Source organism: Argopecten irradians, unplaced genomic scaffold, assembly GCF_041381155.1.
Source record: "Argopecten irradians isolate NY unplaced genomic scaffold, Ai_NY scaffold_0090, whole genome shotgun sequence".
Taxonomy (NCBI): domain Eukaryota; kingdom Metazoa; phylum Mollusca; class Bivalvia; order Pectinida; family Pectinidae; genus Argopecten; species Argopecten irradians.
Genome location: NW_027187557.1, coordinates 16,809 through 29,803, shown reverse-complemented (window position 1 = coordinate 29,803; position 12,995 = coordinate 16,809). Strand labels below are relative to the sequence as shown.

Genomic DNA, 12,995 nt, shown 5'->3' with positions numbered 1-12,995 from the left:
AATTATTGCCTTCTACTATATTTGATTATTTACTTAAAGTAATAATCATATTGGAGTCATCTCCCTTCGTATTGATTTAAATGACTTTGTTTTGGGTGTCACTGTTATTAAATGCTTGTGGCTTGTACTACTGTGTTGTGTCGAAGGTAAGAAACCCGATGTCTAATCTTTTTAACATAGTCTTTATTAAAAAAAAAAAAAACCTGTTTTAAGCTTAATACTGGAGAAGTTAGAAAAGGGGATACAGTGGCTATCTTTGATTTCAGGACAACTTAAATGTTCAACACTTATGAATATAAGCGACCATTCAGTGTTTCACTTACCCCTGTCTGTCTCAATTATAGCGTTCGGTCGAGCGTTCGCCACTGTAAGGGGAGGCTCTGAATTCTGTCCCCTGGCAGAGACACGCCATAGTCTATAAATGTGGTAGTTTATGTTTCTGTTCCTACTTGGCGCTCAGCTTATAATGAGTAGGACGACTGGTTTGTCCGTTGTCAGTATAATGCGACCAGACTGGATAGGAGGGATGTACGTGTTTCTTGTCTTTTATGGTCTGCTACACTGGAAAAGAACAAAAGAGTTCCTCTATTGTAAGGAGACACAACACAAATATACTACAGGCCTCCTATACCATTAAGAAATACACATATCGCAACACTTTTCTTACATGGAATGCACTCTTCAGATGACCCTGGCTCTTGATAAGACGTTAAATCTAATAGAACAAACAAAATATGGATATGCTGTTCTCTTTCACTGACTCTATAAAGATTACCAAGAGAATTGTGTAACTGAGAAGTGCCAGTGTAGTAGCTGGTGTAGATGGACAGTCAAATGACACTATAAGGTCATAAGGTGGTTGCCCAGCCCCTCGTCTCCGTTAAGTAATTGTTTTCTTTATTTGCTGTCAATGGCCTCGTTCATTCGTCTTTTAATATGGACATCCCCTGCTGTTATCACTTTGATTTTGTTATGGTTAATGCTATGACCCGTGTGGTTACAATGTTCGTTGGTGACCTAGATGGATATGGTAAGTGTTCTGTTAATCTAATGTCCCAAGGACCTACCAGTTTCCCCATAAAGTGTCACTTCTCATATTTGATGTAGATGACCAGACTGCATTTTATTTAAAAGACTAATCTATATCAAATCTGACTGGTTATATAAAACCCGTTAAGGTAACCAGTTCAACAGTTTAAACATATCACAGGATGGTTATTAAAATACACACTTTAATATAATCCTAGCTGCTCTTTTTAGAAGTTTGTCAACTTTGGCAGTAATTATTTTGCGAACAGTCTATCACTGTTTGTTTGTCTTCTTTGTTCTCAATCCTTAAAGATGAACGAAGCCACCATAACAACGATACATGTTTCTAGTTTGATCTTAACTCTGTTTGTGTTGACAGAATAGTATCCTTACATCAGGCCCCCCACGTCGTTAACAAATAAAAACTTCCGTAAGTAATATGATATTACATGGCAATCATAAGATTTCATCGCATGACTCAAGGACACTAATTATCAAGAGCCAAACAAAAAGATGTTATCATTTGAATTTTGACATTTTGAAAAACGGTAAAACCTGTGTCAGGCATAAATCACTCGTGTAACAAGAAAGCAATATATTTCATGCATATGTCACTTACTTTTATTTATTATCTGTCTAATTTCATTTCCACTTTTTTCAGTCACTTCTTTGGCAGAGAGTGAGTTTATGGCCATTGTTAGAGCTGCGCCACAGACATACTATATATGATACTTTCTTCACAGTAGTTATGCAATGAAATTGACATAGATATTATAATTGTGACTACTTCCCTAAAGTATTGTAATTAAGTACCAAACATGCAGGTACATTTAATTGTGAACAATGCCAATATTATGTTGAACATGGCGTGTCAAACGTTGTTAAATTATGCAGTAATACTCTGTTATATATTTTACAATTTGTTAATCGTAATCCGTTTCAATTTTGTTTTATATTGTATCGTTAATGTAATTATATATATTTCCCTGTTTTTATAACTTATATATGTATAATATTGTACCTTCCTATATCCATTATGCATTTTCGTCATTCATATTACATTTTCATGTATATATTCATATGTTATCATCGTCCTTCACGTTGTATCATCGTTATTTATGATGTATTATTGTTATTCATAGTGTATGCTTTATTATATATATTATAGAATAAAATAAATCTCCTTTGCGTCTATGTTTGCGTCAAGGTTTTTCAGTAAACAGAGTTTATTAGACACAATACCGACAAAGACGATGGAGTTTAATTCAGGTATATTTACATAGTTTTGATTGAAGGTATCTAGGAAAACAGGAATACCAAACATCCGTAAAACGTTTAATATTTTAATAAAAGTAATTTAATAACACTTCAAAGAAGAAAATATAAAGAAAAATATGTTTGAACTTCTACTTCAAGTAGTTGCATTAAATATTAAAGCTAAATCGATCTATAAATACAGTATATTCATTACGACGTGTAAAGTCGACCTTATAAAATATTAACAGTTTCATCCATGAGACAAAATAAAGTACACAATTATATGAGACGACACATGGATACAGCACATCATTATTTCTCGTTCAGAACAAGAATTATCTTTGTTTCGTATTCAATTTACACGTACAGAACTGTGCGTTTGAAGTGATACATTTTGTGCATCCTTGGTAATTGCAAATAATATATATTGTCTAAATACATTAATAATTAATTTTCTCTTTGTTACTGGCTTTCTGATCGGTCTATTCATTTTTTTCATTCCGCGATGAAAAAAAAAATCCGAGAATGGCGCGGAAATCCCGACGTAATCATGACGTCACAATAGAAACATTGACGTTGCGTATTGATTTGGAAAAAATAATCCCTTGGAAAAAATTCAATGGAATCGTACGTGTAAATGTATTTCATTTTATAAAGTAGCCTGGGAAATTAATTATAAGTATTGAAGTCACTATTTTTTAATTTCATCGGGGTATGAAAGAAATTTTGTTTGCAAACTTTTGTGAGGTGACTTCAATGCTTAAATATTATAATAATGTAGTTGCAGCGACAAACATACCGTCCGCTCTTACGGTAATAGACAAAGATGGTAGATTGGCATTACGTCATGACCAACCAACTGATTAAAGTCTTTAAATGATTATAAGCTGGTCTCAGAGCTAACACCTACGCGATTCTTTCTATTTCTAATTTTTTGTCCTGACCAACTGGTTGAAAGAGACGCGGGTGCTTGCATTACATTATACGCACCGTGTTAAAAAAAAACAAAATACTGACACTGACCAGTTCATTATATCACTTGATACTGATGGAGATTATGGAATCTATGTCGTCTGTATCAATCATGTGGGTGACGTCGTTGTTCGGACGATTCTTTTTAACAGATACTTTATAATTTTTCATGTTTTCTTCCGCATCTTTTTTCGTTAAGCCGTTACTAAATGGCATAGTGGCATTTCTGTTCATTCGACGCATTGTTTTTACCGGAAGTTCATATCTCATTTTCGACCAGAAACATCTATCGTCAGGACACATAACACGTTTGTCTCTCAACCGTGATTTCCACGGTTCATTCTCTAGTTGTATACGCATCTGTTTATTCCATAGAATATATATAACCCGCCCATGTACATTTCCACTCGAGTTGTGTTCAAACTCCGCCTGATCGGCCTCGAACATGCACCAGTCGTCATTCAGAAATTCAGGTGACAGAATTAATAATATTCTCCGACTTTTCATCATATTTTTCAATATCTCGTCACTCTTAAATTCACCAGCGTCGTAATCCCGCTCATAACAAAACACGGTGTATTTTCTCTTGGACTTTTCTTCAAGCTTCTTGAGTAACACCCTCTTCATCCATTGTCTCACTTGAACACTTTCACCTTTATCACCCTGATAGTACGAAATGTAGGCGTCATACTCCTTTGTCGGTTCCTGGTCTACTTTGTATTTGTCTCGCGGATGGATATTGAACAATTTATACAGCAGTACTTTGGTTTCGTAAGGACATCGTTTGGCGGTGATGACGACAACAGAGACGAACCCTATGATCACTCCTATAGTCACACTTAGGATAATGATGAGCTTGTCGTAGCTACAGAAAAGCTCATCCTCTGTTACCGCGGAGATGAGTTTGCTTTCACCATCATTATCACACGTGATGCCCGAATCCTTCGCATCGGGTGATAGATTTATCCAGTCTGCCATCCAAGTCATGTTACAACCACACAACAAAGGATTCCCTGATAGGCCAACGTTGGAGAAAGCAAGGAGTTGCAACTCTTTGGGAATGTAGTTGATCTGGTTATTGTCTAGGTTCAGAAATTTTGAATTATTCATACTCATGATAATCCCTGAATCGATCGACTTTAATTTGTTGTTGCTGATCGTCAAGTTTCTTATGTAATGAGAATAAGTCGTCTTTGTAAGGTGTTCGATGTTGTTGTTATCCAAGTGTAACGAAATATTCCCATATTTTGCATGAGGAAGCGTGAGCGGAAGTGAGGTCAAACCTTGATTTCGACAGTCCACAAACAGTTCCCATGAATTTGGTCTCTCTTGGCAAAAACAACGCGACGGACAGTCTGTTGTTATATTGCAGACGAATTCGTCGAGTTCCATGTCATGAAAAAAAGTCTATACCTTTGAGGTGGGGTGGTCCTGCACATCTCACACGATTTTCCTCAACATTCATATAAAACATTAACGACTGGTGTAGAGCCTTGACGAAAACATGCAATTGACAGTCACAGAAGATGGGATTTTGTGATATATTCATTTTGTAAGTGAGAAACTGGGTAAGGTAATCCCCATTGAATCTGGGATAGTAAACATCTACTATAGAGGTATTAAAAGCGGTGATCGAATTGTTCTGCAACTGTATCTCAAATTCATACTGTTCAACCAGATCATACGTCCAGTTCATATTGTTAGTGAATGAAGAAATTGAATTGTTTTGAAAGTTCCAAATAACGTCCTCACTATCACTCTGGTCAGTCTGTGGTATGTATGGCCAGGGTTCCAGAGAAGGCAGACGATTAAAAGACAAGTCAACATTTAAGATTGATGACATGTCTTTGTGAAACACATTGAATCCAATATCGCTGATGTTATTATGGGAAAAGTTAACCGCCACTAGATTGGTGAGAGGCACACCTGACAACTGGAAGAAAAGACTGTCTTTTAGGGCCTCCAAGGCATTATCACTGACGTCAAAATGTGTCAGACTTCGCATATTCTTTAGGAGTCCAGTAGGTAAAGTCTCTATCAAATTGTGTGCGATAGTGATAGAAGTAAGAGCCCAGAAGCCATCGAAAACATCACTGGAGAGAGACTGTATACTATTGTGAGACAGGATCAATGATGTGGCTTTGGATGGACAATCATTCAGATCTGCTTTGGTAAGATGAGGTTTCGGATTGAAAGCTTTCGATAAATCTACTGTGTTTGTCATGTTGTCGTAAGGACAAGAGGCATGTAATGGAGAGAATGTAAGGACATTCACAAACACAAACGCCACTCCGAGGAGGATGTATGTACCAGCCATGATCTATCAGGGATCCGTCGATACTTTTGTATTCTCCGGATTCCTTGCATTCACTAGGTGTTTGTTCTGCAAAATGAAATTTTAGATTGTAATGTTGAATGTTCATACATGTTTAATATTGATGCATTGTAAACAAGAACGTCATTCCTGATTAAATATCCATGTGGCTAATGAAAAAAAAAATTAAAAAAAAAACATAGTTAAAACGATGAAGCCGTTAAATCAAGACGTGAGTTTGTAATTAAAATAAATACTGGACATTTCAAGTGTTCACAAATAATGTGTCGAATTTCCCACCATCAAAAAGTTTTACAATTAACAGTTAACTAAAGGCCAAAAGTGAGGTGGTGTCAAGGGAGGAAGAAGAATGAAAGGCAGGAAGAAAAGATAAGATCCTAAATTTCGTCGCCCTGTAATAGGAGTAGCAGATACTGTACAACTCTTCACTTTATATCTGATGAACATTTAAATTTGATTTTGTATAGGTGGAAACATACAAGAGGATTTACCTAATAGAGACACTCGGGTTCTTGAGAATTCCAACGTTTTTGTGAAATTGTTTATTCCGGGAATAGAAAACACGTCTCGATTGGTGCATACACCACGATGGAACCTAAGTACCGATTGACTGAAGTGTTTCTGGCTGGTGATTTATGCTGGAATAATTCATGTTTTAGAACCTTTTCAATGTAATCTATGGACATATACACTAGTTGAAAATATTGATCTACTCCCCAATGAAAACATCTATCATTGGATTGAGTGGCTCCCGTAAGTTTACGGTGTTAAAGTGCAACTCGTGATATGAAGCATTAAAACTTCACTTGCTAATTAATTAAATCTATTACCGCTTCATAACATGTGATATATCGATTACCAAAATATACAAATTAAAAAATAAAATTGTTAGTGGCATAGAACTTTTCATAAACATATACACGATACTTCAGATCATTTAAGCAAAACCCCTTTGTATTTTGCATTTTTCTATTGAATACCTGCCAATATCTACCTTGTGTGTAGCTTTACTTTTAGTTAACTTCATTCATCGCATTATGTAATATGAAGTTTTATATTTCAAATTATCTCAACGACATTACTTTCACACGAAGGTCTCACTGTCTATAACGTTTGATAATTACAAACGGTTGAACATACACCAGAACCTGACGATGTTTATGATCATTGTTTGTTCTGCCAGGTACTCAGTATTATTGTATGCTGACAATGCGTGTTTAGCCATAGATAACATTATTATTTATGTAAATTGACTACTTGAATACATCCATATGCTTTTTATAAACAGTGCATCGATGACATATGTATACATTTATTAAAGGTACTCCATCGAAGAGAAGGCGTAAACGACATTCATCATTTGAACAATAATTAGTATTTAAACGTATATATATATATATTTATGTCATCTTAACACAAAACTAATATTTAATAATTTATTTTACGCTTGGTGCATGCGGATTTAGTATTTAATTACATATAGGACATAGTTCGTACCATGGATTGATTTTAATATATTTTATCTTGAAGTAAAATCAAAAACTTTTCAATGGAGGCAATGCTGTAAAGTAAATACCTTTTGTAACTAAAGAAAAATACAAATTCGTCTGCTTCTGTTTTGATAGAGGAAAAATGCCGTTTGTCAGATGTGGAGCATCTTTAAAAAGATCAAATTGCGTGGTGAAGTGAATTCGTTATGGTTGGTCAAAAAGGGAAAACCATGGATATTATTCTCCCAACGAAATTTAATGATTTTACAGTATACACAATGTGCGTGTTTATGATACCATACATCCGTAAGGAATTTAACATTGAACAACATTTAAATACATGCTCCCATGCTTTACTTTATATTGGACACTGTGGGTGCATATATTTCATTAAAGATAGAATATAAAACAAAGACTTAGTGATAATGGAAGCTAACTGATACTCACACGAGTGAAACATACATAGTGTTAAAAGATAGTCATTTAATATATTTCATAGCATCCATTTTTAAAACCCAATTTACCTGTTTCTGTATTGCATGTAAAATGAAATTGGCCTATACGGGTACGTAATTTTATCGAAGTTATTATTGAATAAATTATCTTAACACATGTTTATCTACATTTCTATTCTATCTTTATACATATATACATTGTTCTTGGATTAATAAATTACGTTTGCCTACCTTCGTTTTTTTTCGTCAAGCTGTATTAGATATTGGTATATTCTCTGTAGTGGCGGTAATTCAATACGCTCGTATTTATACTTAGGTGAAACCCGGAAGGAAATAGCATGAGAGGGTGTACAATGCCAGCCACACATACAACGGCTTATCTACATGTTTAAATATGATTGATATCGAATGTCTTACAGTTTAAATACCAACCAATCTCTTAGGCTTTGCTTCAAGGGAAAACCCACTCTTTTATGACCAACTTCTACACCCGTTCTACACTCGAGGTAACTTAGGGTCGGTGTACCAATTCAACAGGGGATCAAGTTGAAAACACATCCCTTGACATAATTTACTATGGTCTTGGTATGAAATATTCTTAACTAGACGGTTGGCAAGAATTTACATATCTAAGAGAATGTTAAGTATGATGTTAATACAACAGAACACCATACCGACTGGCACAATGTGGTGTTCACTAGCTCGGATATTTCAAAATCTACATTGATCTGTATGAGTGTTTTGACATCTTTTTTTTTATTATTTTCATAATTACACTATACATGAATTTCCTTCACTCTGGCTCATCAAACGGCATTGATTAATTAATATATAGGTAAATAGTGCATAGATCAGATGTAGGTTATGTAACATTAAAATAAAATGTAGTATATTAGAACTTTATGTTTGGTCATTTCAGTCTCATCAAACAACATCTGATTTTAAAATAAAATTCATTAACTTAGAAAATTGTCTTTGACAGTGGAATTACATTTCTTTCTTTCTATGAAGACCTGTCTGCAGATGGTTTGCCATATACTGTCGGACGATTAATGTAATGACTTAAAGTGCATTATAAATGATATTTGTGTCTAGTTTATTGTACAATAACCTGATTATTATTTTTATCTCATTAGGATTACATTGGCTTTTTACAACTGTTATAACTTATACGGAAAGTACACAAGACATAATTATTTTATATAATTGTTAGGGCTTTGAGAAAAACTATTGCTGCTGTTATCTTTCACTAAGTCTGTATTGGAGATAGCAGGATTAACAAAGGTTGTTTTATATGCTATGTTTTAGTAATCGATTGTTAAAGATATTCCACCGCCGACAGAGCATGAACGATACTCATCATTTGAACAATTATTGTTGGTTAATCGTATGTCTAAATAACACAAAAAATAACATGAGATCATTTATTTGGCTTTTGGTGCATGCGCAATCAGTATATCATTCGACGCAAGTAATTATCTTTAATGTAATTAATTTGAAGTAAAATGAGAAGCTCAAACTTTTCAATGTTGGTAATGGTGAAAAGTAAGTAACTTTTGTTGAAAAATGACCTTGGCAAAGTATCAACGGATGGTCTGTTGAAATATGACCCTAGTACATTCACATATATAACTGTTACACAAACCAGAAACATATATACATAGAGATTGGCAACTTCGCCAATTTTACGATAGGCAGATGTACCTCTCTATGTCCCTAGGGGCTTTTAGATAAAATCTTAAATAGTTAGATACAGCAGAATAACTTTGATATGTTATAAAAGTTAAGTAATTTTCAGATGGTTTGAGTACGATTTTGGAAAGAAAAAACAATATTTTAACTTATATGTTAATAAAACAAAATGCACTTCCGGTTTTAAATGCCTGATTTTCGAAATACCAGGTAAAATTGCTCATTTTCATACTTTCAAAAATCATATTAAATAACATCAATTGGGAAAACTGATCACATCAAACCATGATATAATGTTTAAACTTGGTGTTGATGCAAAAGTATCATGTTTAAAAGAATACACTTAAATGTAGTTAGCCAAGGGAAAATGCCTATAAACTGGAGGTCCCTCTGCCTGTCAACATAGACACCGTGTCCAACCGTACTTTGGAGATTGCGGTTGAAGTAACGCAGAGTTTGCGGTTATGAGCCGGAAAACGGAGGTAAGTCGGAAGAGAAAATGTCATATTTCTCATCAGGAAACTTTTTTCAGAAATCTGAAGTGTGCACGGAGAACAGAGATCATATATCCAAAATCGGGAAGCGGTAACCTGTTTCTGTATGGCCCCAGTATTTCAAACACCTACGTACAGTGCATAATTTTTGCCACTTTTCGCCAATTGTCAAGTTCATGATCTCATGCTGCTTTACAAATCGAGTCTAGACCAATATCAACTGATTATATTATAATTTCGAACCCTTGTAAACAGCCTCTCAAAAGATTTTCTAAATCTAATACCGGATGATTGAGAGATACGATTTTGAAAATGTGTCGGTAAAAGTAACGTCATTATTGCGGTTGACATAAAAGTAGTTTTTCGTGGTTGCGGAAAATGTAAAGTAAAAAAGTAACGTCATTGATTGTTGCGGTTGGGATAAAGTAGGTTTTATGAGTGCGGATTGTCAGATGAGTCCTAAATGGACGAAATGATACCATCTGGTGCAGCTTATCCCCCTTTTCGACTTACTGCATCGATTACTAAATTATTTACAATTAGGTGCCAGTCAACTGTGTATCTTTTTTACATCGTTTTTAGCAATGATTCAAGTGTTGTTAAGGTATGTTGACGTTGATTCAAATGTTTTTTTTTGTTGTTTTTTTTTTTTTTTTTTAATTTTTATATTTATTTCATTGCAGAGACTATGGCGGATACATCTAAAGAGACTCTTAAGACTATGAGACTATAAGAATCATTCGATTATCAAAGGTCAAATCAATCTTTATTTATTTTTTTATTTACTTTTATTTATTTACTGCGTTATCAATCGCCAGTAGCAGTAGGCGTCTCTGTAGCGGCTACTAGGGCCTACTCTTATTACGAAGACTACAGAGTAACACAATACACATCATGTATTTTTATAACGGGTACGGGTGTGTTTCGTGGGGTGAAAAATGCTTCATGATCTTCATGATAATTTTATATAATTTTCCTGTTTGTTGCTACACAGTTTTATAATAACAAATGAAGAGTTAAAGCTGACATACCATTCTTACATATACATACCATTGCTAATATTAAAACTGATCAATACGGAACGGAAACTTAATTGATTGTCTTAGTGATAATAACATTAAACGCAAACATCTCAGAAACACTCTGAGGTCATGGAAAATGGCAAATATCATCCGCCCATTATAGCTATTGAATGACCAAAAACCGCAACCCCCATTTTTTACTTTATGCAACCGCAACCTCATCCTTCAAAAATTCAATTCAGTATTTCATGGAAATTTCTTGACATAAACAAATGTCATTCAGTCGGGGTGTTTTTAGAACATCAACACACAAATGGAAAGTGTTTATATAAAATAATATGGCTTAAAACATTATGAAATTTTGATTTGTTTACAAAAAAATCCGATTTCGATTTTTGTCGTGGAGTGTTTGAACTCCACAAAAAAAACATCGACAATATGCGAAACAGGCCTTGAATTCTTCAATGTGTGCTACAATCCGTGAGCGACTCAGTTTTTTGATAGATTCTCTAGAATTTCGTTATTTGACAATTTCGTGGACCTACCCTCTCAATTTTCCATCACCTTCCGGTGATAACCGCAAACTCTGCGTTACTTCAACCGCAATCTCCAAAGTACGGTTGGACACGGTGATAGACAAAGAAGGAGTTTCCAATCTCCATGTATATATGTTTCTGCACAAACATAATTCTCGAATTCTGTTATCGCCGCGACCCTTCTGTGCTGGTATTTAAATTACATAATCACATCGATTTGAATTGAAATTTGGTATTGTTATCATCGTATCAAATACCTCATTTAAATATTTTGTATGTTTATTATGGAGAATACAAAACTTTCATTTTTTCTATAATTATTTTGTTCGCCCGTGTAGATAATGTTAATTTAATTGTTCTCAGACTGAGGAATTGCTATATGACACTGAGGTAACGTAGTAAATAAAAAGGAATTGTTATGTGGTGTTCACTTCCGAGTACCAGTGGATAGTGTAACAAAACTATAATTATGGGATATAATTGATTTGTTTCTTAATGATTTTTTATCAGTATGTTTTCGACGACGGTTTTACGTTTGTCAGATATTCAGTAATTTTTAATATATATTTATTCCCTGCAATACAAGAATGCATGTTTTATATATCTGCGTATGGATCACTTATATTGTGTTCTGCGTATGGTTGTGTTTTGTTGTTTTGTGGTTGTGTGTTTTTGTGTTGTGTGTTGTTTGTTTGTGGTGTTGTTGTGTGTTGTTTTGTTGTTGTGTGATGTTGTGTTGTTATGTTATGTGGTGTTGTGTTGTTGTGTGTTGTGTTGTGTTGTTATGTGTGGTTGTGTCATGTTATTGTGTTGTGTGTCATTGGTGTGTTGCTGTGTGCTGTGTGGCTGTGTTTTGTGTTGTGTTGTTGTGTGTTGTGTTGTTGTTCCGTGTTTGTGTAAAGTTGTGTTGTTAGGTGTTGTTGTATTGTTGTTGTATGTTGTATTGTGGTTGTGTTGTGTGTTGTTGTGTTGTGTTGTTGTATGATGTTTTGTTGTGTGATTTTGTGTTGTGTTATGTTGTGTGATGTTGTGTTGTGTTGTGTGATGTTGTTGTGTGTTATTGTGTTGTTTATGGGTGGTGTTGTATTGTTGTTGCGTGGTTGTGTGTTGTGGTTGTGTTGTGTGTTGTGTTATGTTTTGTTGTTATGTTGTAATGTGTTGTGAGGTGTGTTGTATTTTTGTGGTGTTGTGTGTTGTTGTTGGGTATTGTTGGGTTGTTGTTGCGTGTTTGCGTGATGTGTATTTGTGTTATGTTGTGTGTGATGTGATGTTGTGTTGTGTGATGTTGTGTTGTGTGATGTTGTGTTGTGTGATGTTGTGTTGTGTGATGCTGTGTTGTGTGATGTTGTGTAGTGTGTTGTTGCTGGATGTTGTTGTTTTGTTGTTGCGTGGTTGTGTGTTGTGGTGTTGTTGTGTTGTGTGTTGTGTGATGTTTTGTTGTGATGTTGTGTCGTATTGTTGTGTAATGCTGTCTTGTGTTGTGTGTTTTGTAATGTTGTGTTTAGTGTGATGCGTTGTTGTGTTGTGTGATGTTATGTTGTGTGATGTTATGTTGTTTGATGTTTTGCTGTGTGATGTTGTGTTATTTTGTTGTGTTTTGTTGTGTGATGTGATGTGTTGTTGTGTGGTGTTGTCTTGTGTAGTGTTGTTGTGTTGTTGGTGTGTTGCTGTGCTGTGTGGTTTCGTGGTGTTTTGGTGTCGTGTTGTGTTGTT

At 34.7% G+C, this 12,995-nt stretch overlaps 1 pseudogene; it reads right to left on the bottom strand.

The window, feature by feature from the left end:
• Window positions 1–2,385: 2,385 nt before the first annotated feature.
• LOC138311704 (protein toll-like) lies at window positions 2,386–7,804 on the bottom strand (annotated as a pseudogene).
• Window positions 7,805–12,995: the final 5,191 nt, after the last annotated feature.